Source organism: Drosophila biarmipes, unplaced genomic scaffold (assembly GCF_025231255.1).
Source record: "Drosophila biarmipes strain raj3 unplaced genomic scaffold, RU_DBia_V1.1 ptg000009l, whole genome shotgun sequence".
Taxonomy (NCBI): domain Eukaryota; kingdom Metazoa; phylum Arthropoda; class Insecta; order Diptera; family Drosophilidae; genus Drosophila; species Drosophila biarmipes.
Genome location: NW_026114530.1, coordinates 1,685,131 through 1,705,714, shown reverse-complemented (window position 1 = coordinate 1,705,714; position 20,584 = coordinate 1,685,131). Strand labels below are relative to the sequence as shown.

General features: G+C 41.2%; 1 pseudogene; it reads right to left on the bottom strand.

The window, feature by feature from the left end:
* Positions 1-19,492, bottom strand: part of LOC127011810 (uncharacterized) — a 129,102-nt pseudogene extending 109,610 nt beyond the window's left edge.
* Positions 19,493-20,584: the final 1,092 nt, after the last annotated feature.

Sequence of the window (20,584 nt, the reverse complement as noted above, 5' to 3'; positions counted from 1 at the left end):
TTGGTGTTGTGCGAAACGCACCTTGGGCTGCTCTGAGAGCTGCGTTCAGTGTGCTTTTTAATTTGTTTAGTACAGTATGAAGTGCGTAGTCAATTTTAGAAATAAGTATGGCTTTTGTGATGTTTATGATGTTAAGTTTGTTGAAGAGTGATGGTATGAGAGTGTCAATATGTGAGTTCCAGTTGTATTTTGAGTGAATCTACGTTTTTTATTCTAGAATTCTGGGTTGTAATGGTGCAGTTGCACCCAAGTTTTCTACATATGTGTAGATGCTCACATTTTGTTTGTGACAGGGATGCGCCTAATTAACTTCCTCAATCTTCTATTTTCCTAAAGAGGTGGTTTAGGTTGATGTTTATGTTCTTATTGTTTTTTAAAGGTACTAATAAAAGGAAACCGTCTGCATATGCGCTAAATTTAATCTGTTTGTATCTTGTCAGGATGTTGGCTAGGTTGTTGATGGCTATTAGGAAGAGTACTACGGATATGGGGTATCCTTGTGGGATTCCATTTTCCAACGGGTGTTTACTTGAATTGTGTGTCCCTTTTCGGACAGTAATTTTTCTGTTTTTGGTGAAGTATATGATATCTTTTATTATTTTCTGGCCACATTGTTTGTCATTGTTAAGGAACCACCAAAGTCTGTTCGCTATTATTTTGTCCAGTGTTTTGCTCAAGCAGCAGTAAAGTGAGATGGGTCGGTAGGATGAGATGCTGGCTTTATCTTTTTGAGGTTTTAGTATTGGTATGATTAGGCTGGTTTTGTATGACTAAGGTATGTAGTGGTTGAATATGTGGTTGAAGTGAGAAATTTTTTTTTAAATTTCTTTTTTTAGAATTGCGTTCGCTTTTCTGTAGGCAATTATCGTATCCTGGGTTGTGTTTCTTTTCAGAGCTTTCCATGTTTGTTTTTTCTTTATGTGTAGGTCTGCTAGGTTTTTGTTCCACCAAGGAACTGTGCGTGAGTGTCGGTTAGGTAGTGTTTGTGGTATTGCGTGGTGTGCGCTTTTTATAATTATTTTGTTAATTAGTGCCGTTTTTTTGTTTATGTTGGTTGAGGGAGGGTATATGTTGTTGTTGTTATGTGTGTGGGTTGCAAAGGCATCCCAGTTTGCTTTGCTTAATTTAAAAATGATGGTGTCGGTTGGAAAAAGAGTGAGGATGAATGGGAAGTGATCACTTCCGAAAAGGTCGTCTATTACATTCCAGATTGTCAGTGGTGTCAGTGAGGGATAACAAAAGCTGAGGTCGCTGTGTGTGAAGGTGTTGGGTTAAGTAGGGTGAGTTGTGATTGTTCAATGAATTTGGCTACTACTACTTTTACCTCTTGAGTTGGAATGTGTGGATCCTCAGTTGTAGTTGTTCAAATATCTCTTTTATTGTAATATATTTAGGGATTATTGAAGCTTTTGTGTTTGTTTTATAACGTTTATGCTGGAAAGGTTTGGTCTTTGATCTTTACCTTTTAGATTTTTAGATAGGGTGGATTTTTCTTTAGTTTGGCTTCTAAGTACACGGTCGTTTGTTGATGTTGAGGGTTTTTGAGAGTCGTCATTGGTAAGTGAGCGCATTTCTACATCGAAAGTTTTTGTGTTTTTTAACATATTACCTTAAAAGCTTGGAAATAACATTTTTTAAGTAGTTTTGAATTTAGAATTAAATTTGTATAAAATCGGATAATTGATAAATAAGTGTTAGAATAATATTAAAAAATTATAGTTTTGGTGTTTTTTAACTTATAATCTCCTACGCTTAGAAATAATATTTTTTAATTGGTTTTGAATTTCGAATTAACTTTTATAAAAATCGGACGACAATATCATATAGCTGCCATAGGAACGATCGAAAAATGAGTAGGAAAACATGAAATAAAAATTATATCTTTTGTGTTTTTTAACATATTACCTTATAAGCTTGGAAATAACATTTTTTAATTAGTTTTGAATTTCGAACTAAATTTTTATAAAATCGGATAATTGAAAAATAAGTGTTAGAATAATACTAAAAAATTATAGTTTTGGTGTTTTTTAACTTATAATCTCCTACGCTTGGAAATAACATTTTTTAATTAGTTCTGAATTTTGAATTAAATTTTATTTACTTTTTTTAACATATTATCTTATAATATTGGAAATATAAATTGCTATGTCCTTTATGGTTATAAATTTATTTATGTATAACCGTTACTCGTAGACTAAAAAGGTATACTAGATTCGTCGGAAAATATGCAATAGGTAGAAGGAAGCGTTTCCGACCCCATATATTCTTGATCAGGATAACAGGCTGAGTCGATCTAGCCATGTTCGTCTGTCCGTCCGTCCGTATGAACGTTGAGATCTTGGAAACTATGTGAGCTAGAATATTCAGACTTGGCATGCAGATTCCTGTGCTTCCCCCACGCAGCGCAAGTTTGTTTCAGCGGCGCTTACAGTTTTTATGATACAAAAAAAATTTCAGTTAAAATTTTCACACTCTTACGCCCCCAAAAGGCCAAAACGCTAAAAACTGTCTGCCGCCCACATAACATGTACCAAAGCAGCCGTTAGGTGGCGCTCTTATAATATTGCTTTGCTGCTTATACATATATCTCCATTTTCCTTTTGCTCCTTTAAGCTGAGTAACAAGTATCTAATAGTCGAGGCACTCGACGCTCTTTGTTTATACCCTTGCAGAGGGTATAATGATTTCATTCAGAAGTTTGCAACGCAGTGAAGGAAACGTTTCGACCCCATGAAGTATATATATTCATGATCAGCGTCACTAGACGAACTAGCCATGTCCGCCTGTTTATCCGCTTCTACGCAAACTAGTCTCTCAGTTTTGAAGCTATCGGGCTGAAACTTTCCCAAAAGTCTTCTTTCTATTGTATATGAGTCGGAACCAGCCAGATCGGACAACTATCACATTAAAAACAATCATCGTGATATTAAGGAGACTCTTAATCACCTTAAAAGTACACTCCATTTTCCTTATTTGAAACAAAAAATAACACAAACAATAAATAATTGAGATATATGTCAAACTTTAAAACACGATAAAAGACCACCAAACCATTCCATCAAAGGACTAAAATTCCCGCCTTACCGATACAAATTGTACATATAACCATCTATTATAACTATAATCGACAAATTCTTTTAATTCACTTGTGCGTATACAATTCCAGCTAGAAGTTGTGTGAACGTAGTAAGTTGTTTGAAAAACTATTTTAGTCTCTTTGGTATTCCAAAAAAGATCGTGTATGACCCAGGAGCGGAATTTTCCGGTAAAATATTTGTCGACTTCTGTTCACAATACGACATTACAACCCACGTATCATTTCAACAACCATCAAGTACATCTCCGGTAAAGAGAATGCACTTATCTCTTACGGAGACTTACAGAATTATTCTTTAAAATAGAATGGTTCAAGAACTGGACTGTGGCCGTGAGGTAATAGAGAGAACACACATTTTCTCTAGGGATATTAAATTTAAGACAGAACAATGAGTTTCAAAAAGTATTGAACCCTAAAACAAAGAGTCAGAAAAAGACAAAATAAATAAAGACAAAGCAGACCCATTATCCGTTGAAACAGGCGACATAATATTCAGAAAAGAAAATAGAATGAATCAAATAACTCCTAGGTTTTCCAAACAGAGAGTTCTAGAGGACCAAGACATTACACTTATCTCTACATAGAAACAAAAGTTACACAAAGCTAAGATTAAGAAAAATATTAAAAAGAAACAAGAAATATTATAATTCCTATTAACCTTCCAGATGCACCACCATCGTAGCTCAAAATTTAAAGGTTCCACCACTGGATAACAATAATTCCGTAGTTAAGATACAACTAGGCCAGGCAAAAATAATACAATCTCACAAAATTCTAACCCATCAAATTGCTGTACAATGGTGGCGGATAATGAAAGGGAACTCATGAATAAGGCTAACAGTCAAATATGCTGCAAAATGTCATCGAGCAAAACGTAGGCATGGAACTCATAAGCGAGCAATATATATAGATATAAAAACTCCGGTGAATGGCTAGCAAATAGTAGCAAAAAACGGAAATATGGAGCTGCGCCAGATTAGCAGGAAAAAAGCGGAAATTGCTTCGACAAGGCCCATGTGAATGGTATAGCTTTCTATAGCTGCTACCTGCCGCCAAGCCTTAGCCTCCCCCAGGCAATAAATGTTCTCGAAGAGATTGCAGAAGACGCACGGGAAAATCGCCCTGCCGTAATTGCCGGGGACTTCAACGCCTGGGTCACGGAGTGGGGCTCCCCCAGAACAAATGCGAGGGGAAGGGCGCTGCTAGAGAGCTTCGCCGCACTAGAGGTAGTACTGCTGAACTCTGGAACACAACCGACTTTCTATTGAGCTGGAACAAGTTCCATCAATGACCTTACATTTGTGAGCGCTGGACTGGCTTCTGGCTCCAGCTGGGAGGTTAGTGTCGCCTATATGGGAAGTGATCATGCGGCAATAATTTGCACGATTAAGTCCACAAATGGCCCACCACGCGTTCCAAAGACCGTGGTAGGGTACAAAGTAGAAGCGCTAGACGTGGAGATAGTGCAGATGTTCTTCGAGGACCTCTCTACAAACGGATCAGCAGACGAAAGAGCAAACCGCAACGCAGATTACACTAAGGTAGCCTGTGATGCATGCAGCAGTAGATTTTAAAGTATATTTAAAACCATAATAAATCGCATTAATAAAGAACAAAAAATTATTAACCATTTCATGAAAAAAAAGGAAAGGAAGATAACTTTGGCAAGCTGAAGTTTGTATACCCTTGCAGTTACAAAAAGTAATCAATACTTTTAATTAAATTGAATTTGAAATTCTTAAAAGTATAAAAATGTATATTCCCAATATTATAGAATAATATGTCAAAAAACCCAAAAGCTAAAATTTCTTTCGTAGTATTTTCCCGTGACAAATTCGAGTAAAAATATTTAACTGCGTTCGAAGCTAAGCAATGTAATTCGAAAATCCAAAGTTTCTGTTTTTTATAGTTTCCAAGGTAGCAGTGTTTAAGATTCCGTTGTTTTGACATCCATTTGTGGGCGTTAGAGTGGGCATACAAACTTTATTTTTTGTAAATTGATGGATATTGGCAAAATCAATAAATTTAAAATCCGCTTTTGGGTGATTTGTCGGCGTCAGGGTGAGCGTAAAGAATGTAAATCTAAAATCATAATTATCTTTCTTTGATATTTACTAAGGTATCACCTTTAATATTTTTGTTTTATTTTTTTATGTTTGTGGGCCCTTTTTTTTTTGTTAGTAGTCGCCCTAAGGGCTCTCTAGGATTCTATCTTATTGGAATTTCGCAGCCTTTCTGCGATGCACAGTTTTTTAAGAACTATTGTGGCCATGTTACATGCAGCGGACCAATTGACTTCTGATTCAAGCATAATTTCTAACAGGTTACAAAAGGCTGGCGTCCTCCCAACCCTTATGCTTAAATCTTGACGTTCATTTTCAAATCTCGGACAGACAAAAAATACGTGCTCTGCCTCTTCATTATTCGACTCGCAGAGTGGGGAGTGCGGATAACGTTCATGCTTAAACCTATTCAGGTAGTATTTAAAGCATCCATGTCCTCTCAGCAGTTGCGTTAAGTAAAAGTCCACATGTCCATGCTTCCTTCCCAGCCAGTTCTGGGATAAGCTTATGCGTCCATCGTCCTTTGCTGCTATTTGCCTACCTCCCTGCCACTTTGCAATGGTAAGTTTATCAAAATCGGATGACTATATCATATAGCGTTCATAGGAACAATCGGGAAATTATTGGGAAAATAATATTAAAAAATTATTTACTAACGTTGATTATTTCTTAAAACTGCAAGGGTATACAAACTTCGGCTTGCTGAAGTTAGCTTCCTTTCTTGTTTTAGCACAAAATAGATAAATATTTTAGATAGTTTTTTTTTGTAGTAAAAAACTGTTAACGTTATAGTTGTAAGTACTTTGACGTTAAAGTGGGCGTGACAAATTCGAGTAAAAATATTTAACTGCGTTCGAAGCTAAGTAATGTAATTCCGAAATCCAAAGTTTCTGTTTTTTATAGTTTCCAAGTGTTAAAGATTCCGTTGTTTTGACATCCATTTGTGGGCGTTAGGGTGGGCATGCAAACTTTATTTTTTGTAAATTGATGGATATTGGCAAAATCAATAAATTTTAAATCCGCTTTTGGGTGATTTGTCGGCGTCAGGGTGAGCGTAAAGAATGTAAATCTAAAATCCTAATTATCTTTCTTTGATATTTACTAAGGTATCACCGTTAATATTTTTGTTTATTTTTTAAGTTTTTGGTATTTTATTGTATTTTAAGCTTGGGTGAGATTTTATGGTGGCTTCTCCAATTTTAATAGTAGCCGTTTCAACTTTCTGCCTGCTACTTATCAGGTCTGCTTCGGTCTTATGAGCTGCCAAGGCGAGACCCTTGGAGTCGCTCCAAGCGCTTGCTCGTTTCCCAGCTTCATTGCAGATTCTTTCCGCGTCTGGGAGTTTCTTGGCCGTAACTACTATGGCTACGTCATCCGCAGGATCTCGTCGTACATGACATTCCACTACAAAGGGCATAGGACTGATCCTTGGGGGACTCCCCCGGTGACCCTGTGAGTCGATTGCCCGGATTCTGTTTAGTACAGGAGCACTTCGGCCTTCGAAGTAGCTCGATATTACTCGCCTTATGAACACTGGGACATTAAATTTGCTTAATGCATTTAGTGTGTGGTGCCAGCTAGCGGAGTTGAATGCGTTTTTAACAACCAATGTTGCCGCTATGCGATACTGCTTAGTGCCGAACAACCACCTTTTTCCCTCAATGGCTTTGTCTGCGACTTCGAACAGTTTGCCAATGGCATCGATTGTAGATAGTCCCTTTCGAAAACCATACTGCATCTCAGAGAGGCTGTTGGTTCCGAAAAGGGAACCTTCTAGCCGGGAGTGGTTTATTCTTTCAAGAATTTTACCCACCGTATCCAGCATACAGAGTGGCCTATACGAGAAAGGCTCCTCCGCTGGTTTGTCCCCCTTTGGTATGAGTATCAACCGCTGAGTTTTGCAAATTATTGCCGCAAGGTCATTGATGGAACTTGTTCCAGCTCAATAGAAAGTCGGTTGTGTTCCAGAGTTCAGCAGTACTACCTCTAGTGCGGCGAAGCTCTCTAGCAGCGCCCTTCCCCTCGCATTTGTTCTGGGGGAGCCCCACTCCGTGACCCAGGCGTTGAAGTCCCCGGCAATTACGGCAGGGCGATTTTCCCGTGCGTCTTCTGCAATCTCTTCGAGAACATTTATTGCCTGGGGGAGGCTAAGGCTTGGCGGCAGGTAGCAGCTATAGAAAGCTATACCATTCACATGGGCCTTGTCGAAGCAATTTCCGCTTTTTTCCTGCTAATCTGGCGCAGCTCCATATTTCCGTTTTTTGCTACTATTTGCTAGCCATTCACCGGAGTTTTTATATCTATATATATTGCTCGCTTATGAGTTCCATGCCTACGTTTTGCTCGATGACATTTTGCTCCAGCAACGTTTGGGCAACCTCACAGTGGTTTAGATTGATCTGAAGAATCTTCATTAGCCCCTAAGCCCTTGCAAAGCCCTCCTGAAGTACGGACATTTTCCACTCATTGTTGGGTGGTAACAGTCCTTCTCCTTTTGGCGCGTGCAGAGCATACAGCAGGCCTTTGCTTTGCAGCCTCTGGCAGTTGTAGCAGCATTTAGAGCATTCCTCCTGGGATCTGCAGTTCCCTGCTATATGGTACCAGGTCCATCTGCACCAGGTCCATCCCAACCGAGTTTTCGCTTTTCCATGAGGCGCCTCCCCGTACGCCGCCCGAAGTCCTACCACCGCAGATTCTGGCAGTTCCACATCAAACTGTGACTTAACCGCACATATGACATCCGTTTTGCCCGTGGTCTCGGCGATGTCCTTCACCTCGATTAGCGTTGTCTCAGGGGACATGACGTCAACATTGCTGCCCAGGGCCGCTTTCATTTTGCTCTGAAGCTCTGCGGTTTTTGGGTCAGAGACCTTTGTTTAGGAGGATTAGCAGTTCCCCCTTTGCCGTTCGCCTGACGGCCTGTACAGCTTGACCTAGGTCTTCCAGCTGCCGATCTGCCTTTACCTTTTTAAGGATATCCGCGTAGGACACTCCAGTAGATGTTGCGATAACTATCGCGTCATTTCGTGGCGGACGTACCTTGGGCTTCCTCTCCTTCGGTTCTACTTTTTTCCACTCCTGTGGAGGTTTTTGGGCCTTACTGGTGTTCTCGGTCCCAGCATGTTTGCCCCTATTTCCCCCTTGGCTAGCTTCGCTTGCCGTCGCCTTATGCATCGCCTTTTTTGCTGGCATGGCTAACTATCGGGCTGAAACTTTCCCAAAAGTCTTCTTTCTATTGCAGGTAGTATATGAGTCGGAACCATCCAGATCGTACAACTATATCTTATAGCTCCCATAGAACTATCGGGGAAAAAAATTGAAAAAAAATGTTTAAAAAAATGATATCTTTGCTGTTTTTAAACATATACCTTTCTAAGCTTGGATACATTTTTAATTTATTCATATAGCTGAGATACGAACGATCGGCAAATTAGTGCTTAAATAATATGAAAAAATTATATCTTCGGTGTTTTTTTAACATATAACCTTCTAAGCTTGGAAAAACATTTTTTTTATTAATTCTGAATTTCGAATAACATTTTATTAAAATCGGACGACTATATCATATAGCTGCCATAGTAACGATTAATTAATGGTAAAATAGTATGAAAAAATTTTATCTTCGGTGTTTTTTAACATATAACTTTCTAAGCGTGGAAATACAATTTTTAAATTTTTTCTGAATTCCAGATTAAATTTTATGAAAATCGGAAGACTTTATCATACAGCTGTCATAGGAACGATCGAAAAATTGGTAGAAAAACAATATAAAACAAAATATAGCTTTGGTGCTTTTTGACATTTAACCTTCTCAGCTTGAAAATAACATTTTTAAATTAGTACTGAATTTCGAATTAAAGTTTATCAAAATCGTATGACTATATCATATAGCGTTCATAGGAACAATCGGGAAATTATTGGGAAAATAATATGAAAAAATTATTTACTAACGTTGATTATTTCTTAAAACTGCAAGGGTATACAAACTTCGGCTTACTGAAGTTAGCTTCCTTTCTTGTTTTAGCACAAAATGGATAAATATTTTAGATAGTTTTTTTTGTAGTAAAAAACTGTTAACGCTATAGTTGTAAGTACTTTGACGTTAAAGTGGGCGTGACGAATTCGAGTAAAAATATTTAACTGCGTTCGAAGCTAAGTAATGTAATTCCGAAATCCAAAGTTTCTGTTTTTTATAGTTTCCAAGGTAGCAGTGTTAAAGATTCCGTTGTTTTGACAACCGTTTGTGGGCGTTAGAGTGGGCATGCAAACTTTATTTTTTGTAAATTGATGGATATTGGCAAAATCAATAAATTTTAAATCCGCTTTTGGGTGATTTGTCGGCGTCAGGGTGAGCGTAAAGAATGTAAATCTAAAATCCTAATTATCTTTCTTTGATATTTACTAAGGTATCACCGTTAATATTTTTGTTTTATTTTTTAAGTTTGTGGTCGCTTTTTTTTTTTTTGTTAGTGGTCGCCGGGGGGTGAATGCCCTAAGGGCTCTCTAGGATTCTATCATATTGGAATTTCGCAGCCTTTCTGCGATGCGCAGTTTTTTAAGAACTATTGTGGCCATGTTACATGCAGCGGACCAATTAACTTCTGATTCAAGCATAATTTCTAACAGGTTACAAACGGCTGGCGTCCTCCCAACCCTTATGCTCAAATCTTGACGTTCATTTTCAAATCTCGGACAGACAAAAAATACGTGCTCTGCCTCTTCATTATTCGACTCGCAGAGTGGGGAGTGCGGATAACGTTCATGCTTAAACCTATTCAGGTAGTATTTAAAGCATCCATGTCCTCTCAGCAGTTGCGTTAAGTAAAAGTCCACATGTCCATGCTTCCTTCCCAGCCAGTTCTGGGATAAGCTTATGCGTCCATCGTCCTTTGCTGCTATTTGCCGACCTCTCCTGCCACTTTGCAATGGTAAGTTGTCTGCACCTTTTTCGTAGGGATTCGACAGTTTCGATCCCTGTGCTACCTCCGCGGATATCCGCTGACTCCACTGCTAGCAGGTCCATCGGTATTACTCCTGAAATAACTAGTGCCGCGTCATGGGATACCGTGCGGAACGCACAGCAAACCCTCAGGGCACACAGTCTCTGTATGGAATCACGCTCCTGCAAGTAACTCCCATTTTGTGTGGCTCGGGATCATATGGGAGCAGCGTACATCATCGTCGATGTTATAACTCTAACCAGTAATCTACGTCCTGGTTGCCTCGGTCCACGAGTGTTCGCCATAATTCGCGAAATTGCGGCCTTGGTTCTGCCTGCCTTGCCAATAGCGTACGCTAGATGCACTTTGAAAGAAAGCCGGTGGTCGAACATGACCCCCAAGTATTTTAAGCTTGGGCGAGATTTTATGGTGGCTTCTCCAATTTTAATAGTGGCCGTTTCAACTTTCTGCCTGCTACTTATCAGGTCTGCTTCGATCTTATGAGCTGCCAAGGCGAGACCCTTAGAGTCGCTCCAAGCGCTTGCTCGTTTCCCAGCTTCATTGCAGATTCTTTCCGCGTCTGGGAGTTTCTTGGCCGTAACTACTATGGCTATGTCATCCGCAGGATCTCATCGTACATGACATTCCACAACAAAGGGCCCAAGACTGATCCTTGGGGGACTCCCCCGGTGACCCTGTGAGTCGATTGCCCTGATTCTGTTTCGTACAGGAGCAGGCGGCCTTCGAAGTAGCTCGATATTACTCGCCTTATGTTCACTGGGACATTAAGTTTGCTTAATGCATTTAGTGTGTGGTGCCAGCTAGCGGAGTTGAATGCGTTTTTAACAACCAATGTTGCCGCTATGCAAACTGCTTAGTGCCGAACAACCACCTTTTTCCCTCAATGGCTTTGTCTGCGACTTCGAACAGTTTGCCAATGGCACCGATTGTAGATAGTCCCTTTCGAAAACCATACTGCATCTCAGAGAGGCTGATGGTTCCGAAAAGGGCACCTTCTATCCGGGAGTGGTTTATTCTTTCAAGAATTTTACCCACCGTATCCAGCATACAGAGTGGCCTATACGAGAAAGGCTCCTCCGCTGGTTTGTCCCCCTTTGGTATGAGTACCAACCGCTGAGTTTTCCAGCGACTAGGAAACACGCCTTTTGTTAGGCACGCATTATACATGTCAAATACTGTTTTGTGTTTGCTTTTATGGCTATTTTTAATACTTTATTCGGGATTCCATAAGGTTCCGGTGCCTTATCCTATCGTCCTTTATTGTCTTAAAAACCTCAAGGACTTCCTCAGGACTTGTGAGCTTAATGCTTCTCGTGTCTACGATCTGTGCTATACGCGCCATACCCTCTTGCTCAGGGAATAGTGTTTCTACTACCCTTTTTGGGATACTGGGCATGTCGGCGACGTTCTACTAAATGCCCGAAGCCGTTTTGTGACAAGTTTATATGCGAAGCCCCAAGGGTTGGAGTCTATTTCTTCGCATATATTTGCTTTCTTTTATTAGTTTTTCCAGGGCTCGTCTTTTTTCCCTGTAATATATCTGAAGTGCCCTAAATTCGAGTCTTTCTCTTGCTCGTTGGTATGCGCGTCTTGCTGTATGGCATTTTTTCCTGGCTTCCGCAATGGATTGGTTTCACATTTTCCTTGATGGGAGTTTCCCCTTCCTCTGCATAGATGCATCACAGGCTACCTTAGTGTAATCTGCGATGCGGTTTGCTCTTTCGTCTGCTGATCCGTTTGTAGAGATGTCCTCGAACAACATCTGCACCATCTCCACGTCTAGCGCTTCTACTTTGTACCCTACCACGGTCTTTGGAACGCGTGGTGGGCCATTTGTGGACTTAATCGTGCAAATTATTGCCGCATGATCACTTCCCATATAGGCGTCACTAACCTCCCAGCTGGAGCCAGAAGCCAGTCCAGCGCTCACAAATGTAAGGTCATTGATGGAACTTGTTCCGGCTCAATAGAAAGTCGGTTGTGTTCCAGAGTTCAGCAGTACTACCTCTAGTGCGGCGAAGCTCTCTAGCAGCGCACTTCCCCTCGGATTTGTTCTGGGGGAGCCCCACTCCGTGGCCCAGGCGTTGAAGTCCCCGGCAATTACGGCAGGGCGATTTTCCCGTGCGTCTTCTGCAATCTCTTCGAGAACATTTATTGCCTGGGGGAGGCTAAGGCTTGGCGGCAGGTAGCAGCTATAGAAAGCTATACCATTCACATGGGCAATTTCCGCTTTTTTTCCTGCTAATCTGGCGCCTTGGGTTTCCGCAGCTCCATATTGCCGTTTTTTGCTACTATTTGCTAGCCATTCACCGGAGTTTTTATTTCTATATATATTGCTCGCCTATGAGTTCCATGTCTACGTTTTGCTCGATGACATTTTGCTCCAGCAACGTTTGGGCAACCTCGCAGTGGTTTAGATTGATCTGAAGAATCTTCATTAGCCCCTAAGCCCTTGCAAAGCCCTCCTGAAGTACGGACATTTTCCACTCATTGATGGGTGGTAACAGTCCTTCTCCTTTTGGCGCTTGCAGAGCATACAGCAGGCCTTTGCTTTGCAGCCTCTGGCTTGGTGCTCCTTTGCGCCGCAGTTGTAGCAGTTCCCTGCTATATGGTTGAATTCCATACACTTGAAACACCTTTTGGGTGTTATCTTTGACCGGATTCCGCACCAGGTCCATCCCAACCGAGTTTACGCTTTTCCATGAGACGCCTCCCTATGTCGGGCATAACTCTTAGTGTGGCGGTTTGGGTGTCCCCGTACGCCGCCCGAAGTCCTACCACCGCAGATTCTGGCAGTTCCACATCAAACTGTGACTTAACCGCACATATGACATCCGTTTTGTCCGTGGTCTCGGCGATGTCCTTCACCTCGATCAGCGTTGTCTCAGGGGACATGACGTCAACATTGCTGCCCAGGGCCGCTTTCATTTTGCTCTGAAGCTCTGCGGTTTCTGGGTCAGAGACCTTTGTTTGCGAGGATAAGCCTTTACCTTTTTAAGGTTATCAGCGTAGGACACTCCAGTAGATGTTGCGATAACTATCGCGTCATTTCGTGGCTGCTTGCTGCTGCTCTCCGTCCTTTTTTCTGGCGATCTCGCCATTACATTGGTCTTTTTTAATGGGTCAGCTCCCATGTTGGCCCAGTCGGGTAAACTGGACAGTGGCGTGTGGAAACCGTCCGCATTAGCCGGCGCCGCCAGTCCTTTTCTTGCCGGCGTACCACCGCCCACCACCAGTCCAACTCCTAGGCTTCCTCCAAGGGGTTGTGCCCCCGGTCCCCTACCCACCATATCCCCGCCGGGGAATTCACCGGTACTGCACTAAAATTTGGGCCTTTTCCCGCAGTGACCTGTTTCTCTTCGATCGGACTTTGCTCAATTATTATATATAAGAGGAATAAATCTTAGTGATAACTGCGTTCGAAGCTAAGTAATGTAATTCCGAAATCCAAAGTTTCTGTTTTTTATAGTTTCCAAGGTAGCAGTGTTAAAGATTCCGTTGTTTTGACATCCATTTGTGGGCGTTAGAGTGGGCATGCAAACTTTATTTTTTGTAAATTGATGGATATTGGCAAAATCAATAAATTTTAAATCCGCTTTTGGGTGATTTGTCGGCGTCAGGGTGAGCGTAAAGAATGTAAATCTAAAATCCTAATTATCTTTCTTTGATATTTACTAAGGTATCACCGTTAATATTTTTGTTTTATTTTTTAAGTTTGTGGTCGCTTTTTTTTTTGTTAGTGGTCGCCGGGGGGTGAATGCCCTAAGGGCTCTCTAGGATTCTATCATATTGGAATTTCGCAGCCTTTCTGCGATGCGCAGTTTTTTAAGAACTATTGTGGCCATGTTACATGCAGCGGACCAATTAACTTCTGATTCAAGCATAATTTCTAACAGGTTACAAACGGCTGGCGTCCTCCCAACCCTTATGCTCAAATCTTGACGTTCATTTTCAAATCTCGGACAGACAAAAAATACGTGCTCTGCCTCTTCATTATTCGACTCGCAGAGTGGGGAGTGCGGATAACGTTCATGCTTAAACCTATTCAGGTAGTATTTAAAGCATCCATGTCCTCTCAGCAGTTGCGTTAAGTAAAAGTCCACATGTCCATGCTTCCTTCCCAGCCAGTTCTGGGATAAGCTTATGCGTCCATCGTCCTTTGCTGCTATTTGCCGACCTCTCCTGCCACTTTGCAATGGTAAGTTGTCTGCACCTTTTTCGTAGGGATTCGACAGTTTCGATCCCTGTGCTACCTCCGCGGATACCCGCTGACTCCACTGCTAGCAGGTCCATCGGTATTACTCCTGAAATAACTAGTGCCGCGTCATGGGATACCGTGCGGAACGCACAGCAAACCCTCAGGGCACACAGTCTCTGTATGGAATCACGCCCCTCAAGTAACTCCCATTTTGTGTGGCTCGGGATCATATGGGAGCAGCGTACATCATCGTCGATGTTATAAATCTAACCAGTAATCTACGTCCTGGTTGCCTCGGTCCACGAGTGTTCGCCATAATTCGCGAAATTGCGGCCTTGGTTCTGCCTTGCCAATAGCGTACGCTAGATGCACTTTGAAAGAAAGCCGGTGGTCGAACATGACCCCCAAGTATTTTAAGCTTGGGCGAGATTTTATGGTGGCTTCTCCAATTTTAATAGTGGCCGTTTCAACTTTCTGCCTGCTACTTATCATGTCTGCTTCGATCTTATGAGCTGCCAAGGCGAGACCCTTAGAGTCGCTCCAAGCGCTTGCTCGTTTCCCAGCTTCATTGCAGATTCTTTCCGCGTCTGGGAGTTTCTTGGCCGTAACTACTATGGCTATGTCATCCGCAGGATCTCATCGTACATGACATTCCACAACAAAGGGCCCAAGACTGATCCTTGGGGGACTCCCCCGGTGACCCTGTGAGTCGATTGCCCTGATTCTGTTTCGTACAGGAGCAGGCGGCCTTCGACAAGCTCGATATTACTCGCCTTATGTTCACTGGGACATTAAGTTTGCTTAATGCATTTAGTGTGTGGTGCCAGCTAGCGGAGTTGAGTGCGTTTTTAACAACCAATGTTGCCGCTATGCAAACTGCTTAGTGCCGAACAACCACCTTTTTCCCTCAATGGCTTTGTCTGCGACTTCGAACAGTTTGCCAATGGCATCGATTGTAGATAGTCCCTTTCGAAAACCATACTGCATCTCAGAGAGGCTGATGGTTCCGAAAAGGGCACCTTCTATCCGGGAGTGGTTTATTCTTTCAAGAATTTTACCCACCGTATCCAGCATACAGAGTGGCCTATACGAGAAAGGCTCCTCCGCTGGTTTGTCCCCCTTTGGTATGAGTACCAACCGCTGAGTTTTCCAGCGACTAGGAAACACGCCTTTTGTTAGGCACGCATTATACATGTCAAATACTGTTTTGTGTTTGCTTTTATGGCTATTTTTAATACTTTATTCGGGATTCCATAAGGTCCCGGTGCCTTATCCTATCGCCCTTTATTGTCTTAAAAACCTCAAGGACTTCCTCAGGACTTGTGAGCTTAATGCTTCTCGTGTCTACGATCTGTGCTATACGCGCCATACCCTCTTGCTCAGGGAATAGTGTTTCTACTACCCTTTTTGGGAGACTGGGCATGTCGGCGACGTTCTACTAAATGCCCGAAGCCGTTTTGTGACAAGTTTATAGGCGAAGCCCCAAGGGTTGGAGTCTATTTCTTCGCATATATTTGCTTTCTTTTATTAGTTTATCCAGGGCTCGTCTTTTTTCCCTGTAATATATCTGAAGTGCCCTAAATTCGAGTCTTTCTCTTGCTCGTTGGTATGCGCGTCTTGCTGTATGGCATTTTTTCCTAACTTCCGCAATGGATTGGTTTCACATTTTCCTTGATGGGAGTTTCCCCTTCCTCTGCATAGATGCATCACAGGCTACCTTAGTGTAATCTGCGATGCGGTTTGCTCTTTCGTCTGCTGATCCGTTTGTAGAGAGGTCCTCGAACAACATCTGCACCATCTCCACGTCTAGCGCTTCTACTTTGTACCCTACCACGGTCTTTGGAACGCGTGGTGGGCCATTTGTGGACTTAATCGTGCAAATTATTGCCGCATGATCACTTCCCATATAGGCGTCACTAACCTCCCAGCTGGAGCCAGAAGCCAGTCCAGCGCTCACAAATGTAAGGTCATTGATGGAACTTGTTCCGGCTCAATAGAAAGTCGGTTGTGTTCCAGAGTTCAGCAGTACTACCTCTAGTGCGGCGAAGCTTCGAGGCTAAGGCTTGGCGGCAGGTAGCAGCTATAGAAAGCTATACCATTCACATGGGCCTTGACGAAGCAATTTCCGCTTTTTTTCCTGCTAATCTGGCGCCTTGGGTTTCCGCAGCTCCATATTGCCGTTTTTTGCTACTATTTGCTAGCCATTCACCGGAGTTTTTATTTCTATATATATTGCTCGCCTATGAGTTCCATGTCCACGTTTTGCTCGATGACATTTTGCTCCAGCAACGTTTGGGCAACCTCGCAGTGGTTTAGATTGATCTGAAGAATCTTCATTAGCCCCTAAGCCCTTGCAAAGCCCTCCTGAAGTACGGACATTTTCCACTCATTGATGGGTGGTAACAGTCCTTCTCCTTTTGGCGCTTGCAGAGCATACAGCAGGCCTTTGCTTTGCAGCCTCTGGCTTGGTGCTCCTTTGCGCCGCAGTTGTAGCAGTTCCCTGCTATATGGTTGAATTCCATACACTTGAAACACCTTTTGGGTGTTATCTTTGACCGGATTCCGCACCAGGTCCATCCCAACCGAGTTTTCGCTTTTCCATGAGACGCCTCCCTATGTCGGGCATAACTCTTAGTGTGGCGGTTTGGGTGTCCCCGTACGCCGCCCGAAGTCCTACCACCGCAGATTCTGGCAGTTCCACATCAAACTGTGACTTAACCGCACATATGACATCCGTTTTGTCCGTGGTCTCGGCGATGTCCTTCACCTCGATCAGCGTTGTCTCAGGGGACATGACGTCAACATTGCTGCCCAGGGCCGCTTTCATTTTGCTCTGAAGCTCTGCGGTTTCTGGGTCAGAGACCTTTGTTTGGGAGGATAAGCCTTTACCTTTTTAAGGTTAACCGCGTAGGACACTCCAGTAGATGTTGCGATAACTATCGCGTCATTTCGTGGCTGCTTGCCGCTGCTCTCCGCCCTTTTTTCTGGCGATCTCGCCATTACATTGGTCTTTTTTAATGGGTCAGCTCCCATGTTGGCCCAGTCGGGTAAACTGGACAGTGGCGTGTGGAAACCGTCCGCATTAGCCGGCGCCGCCAGTCCTTTTCTTGCCGGCGTACCACCGCCCACCACCAGTCCAACTCCTAGGCTTCCTCCAAGGGGTTGTGCCCCCGGTCCCCTACCCACCATATCCCCGCCGGGGAATTCACCGGTACTGCACTAAAATTTGGGCCTTTTCCCGCAGTGACCTGTTTCTCTTCGATCGGACTTTGCTCAATTATTATATATAAGAGGAATAAATCTTAGTGATAAGGTTTAAAGTGTTTTATTTATAAATTTCCCGCGAGGAAATACCGCCCAAGGTGTTCCTACGTGCTACGGCACGTACTTATGTGCTTGGCCTGCACCCTGTCCGAAGCCCCTTTCGCACACTACAATCAGCTGGTCGCGCAAGCGCTTTTCACCACTGATTTAGTGTTTAATTTCATTTATGGGCGTTAGAGTGGACCTGTTAATGTTTTGTTGCTCACTTAATAGATAAGAGCATGAAGTCTGTTATTTGGGTTAGAATCCCAGAATTCGGCAAGCTATCTCAGCTCCGATTTGGCTTTTAATGCTTAGCTCACACCTTTAAAATAACTGCGACTAATCTACAAGGTGAGTTTCAAAGTAAACAGGACTTAAAAAAAAGACAGAACAAATAGTTTTTTCGGCAAAATAAATGCATTTTATTTAAAATAGTCTCCTTCTGCTTTAATACAGCGGTCCAAAAGCATGTCAAACGAGTGCTTTAGCTCGTTGCCCAGTATGTCCGCCAGTATGCCGGGGCAAGCCTTTTGAATGGCCTCTACGTCTGCATAACGCTTTCTTTTCATCGGAAAATTAATTTTTCCGAAAAGATAGAAGTCGCACGGTGCCATATCAGGTGAAAACGGGGAGTTGTTGATGGTTAAAATGTGATTTTTGGTCAAATAGTCGGACACAAGCGTTGATCGATGAGACTGCGCATTTAATATTCGTTCTTTGTTCGAAGTTCATTTTCGCACCGAAGACAAAAACATACTGACACTTAAAACGCAATAACCTCACTTCCAATAGATGAAATGTCATGAAATTTTTTTACTAGAAGTCGATAAGCGATAGCAGATTCTAACGCTCCAGTTGACATATAGATGGCGCCACTAGAAGGCGCTAGATTAAAAAAGTCCTGTTTACTTTGGAACTCACCTTGTAGTATATTTTTAATTTTGGTACTATGGCTACCCTGTTCAGTCATCCATTTCTAAATATTGACAGAAAAGCTATTTTATATGGCTAATAATGTTTTAAAATTATAAATTTTCCTATGACCATTAAAATATGTTACTGATAAAAAAACATACTGATGATAAAACATATATAATTAAGAAGACTTTTTGTCTTTAAAGGACATTTTAACAATTATTTTAAAAAAATGGGTTGTTTAAGGTTTTTATTTTTTTTAAATTTGTTTTCGTTAAGGACTCAACCTAACGCAAACAATTTTAAGAATATTTCTGGCTTAGATAATTTATATACTTACAAGTATCAATTTGAACTGTACAGTTAAATTTTTTACAGAAATTTAAAACAACACGCGTCTCAGTGCCATCAATGTAAACATTTTTGAAATCGGAGTCCTTGGTCAAACCTATGTCTTGTGCATTTGTTTTTGTATTCTGAAGAGAGATTCAAATATAAGGTTAAACAAGAGAAGAAGCTCACTTCGGCAAGCCGAAGGAATTAAAATATTTATTTCAAACATGAGACTTTGGTAAGCCGATACCTAAACCCATAATATGTATATATATGTATATACAGATTTTTATTTCAATACCCCAACCTTCATATAATGAAATTGTTTTTATTGTTTGACAATTTTTTACCTGGTCCGTTTGTGCGTTTATCCCAAAAGTTTGTTTTAGCTTCCTAGAAATTTAAAATAAGTTTAACAGCTACAATTTATCCAGAAAAATGCTATAAATAACTTCCGTATCGTGCGAAATGGTATTTTTATACCCGTTACTCGTAGAGTAAAAGGGTATACTAAATTCATCGGGAAGTATGTAACACGCAGAAATGCTTATCCGACCCCGATAAAGCTAGAAAGTTGGGATTTGGTTTGTAGCAGGGTGCTACGTTCACATATTACCATAACACTAGAAACCGTCTAGCACCACATTTTTAAATATTATGTAAAAATGTAAAGGATATTGTGTTTTTTTATCATTACCCATTAACATGCCAAAATGATACGATGGTCGATAAATTTAAGTATTAGAGCCGAATGTATTAAAAAAAAACAGATTTTCTGGAAACTCCATCCCTCTTTTGCTAATGGTCGTTAAAATTGACTGTATCGTTTTCTCCTCTTTAATACTTCCTCTTAACGTTATTTGTCTAAAAACCGTTATTGGGTTACCTTTAAAGTTTTGCTCCTAGCTCACTTTTAGTCATATTACTACCAATTGAAATTTTCCCAAAAACAAGTGCAGGGTGGCTGATAGAAGCCGCTACTAACAAAAAATTAAATAACTTTTTTTCTATTTAATGAATCTGGTTCATTTTTTTTATTTTGCATATTTATACCTTTGCAAGGGGTAATATGATTTCAGTCAGAAGTTTGCAACGCAGTGATCAGCGTCACAAGACGAGTCGATCTAGCCATGTCCGGCTGTCCCTTTCTACGCAAACTAGTCTCTCAGTTTTAAAGCTAGTGGTCTAAAACTTTCCCAACTTTCTATATATAAGTCGAAACCAGTAGGAACTACCGGCGAAAAAATTAAAAAAAAATATATATCTTTGCTGTTTTTTAATATACAAATTTCTATGCTTGGATTTAACATTTTTAATTTAGTTCTGAATTTCTAATTAAATTTTATCAAAATCGGACGACTATATTATAAACTCCCATAAGAACAATCGGAAAATTAGTGGTATAATAATATTGAAAAATTATGTCTTTGGTGTTCTTTAACAGATTCCTACGTTTAGAAATAACATGTTTTATTTGGTTTTGAATTTCAAATTTAATTTTATTAAAATAGGACTTTTATCAAATAGGACTCATCATATAGCTGCCATAGGAATGATCGTAAAATTAGTCGGAAACAATAAAATAAAAATTATATCTTTGTTTTTTTTTAACTATAACCTTATAAGCTTAAAAATAACAATTTTAATTAGTTCTGAATTTCGAATTAAATTTTATTGAAATCGGACGACTGTACCATATAGCTGTCAGAGG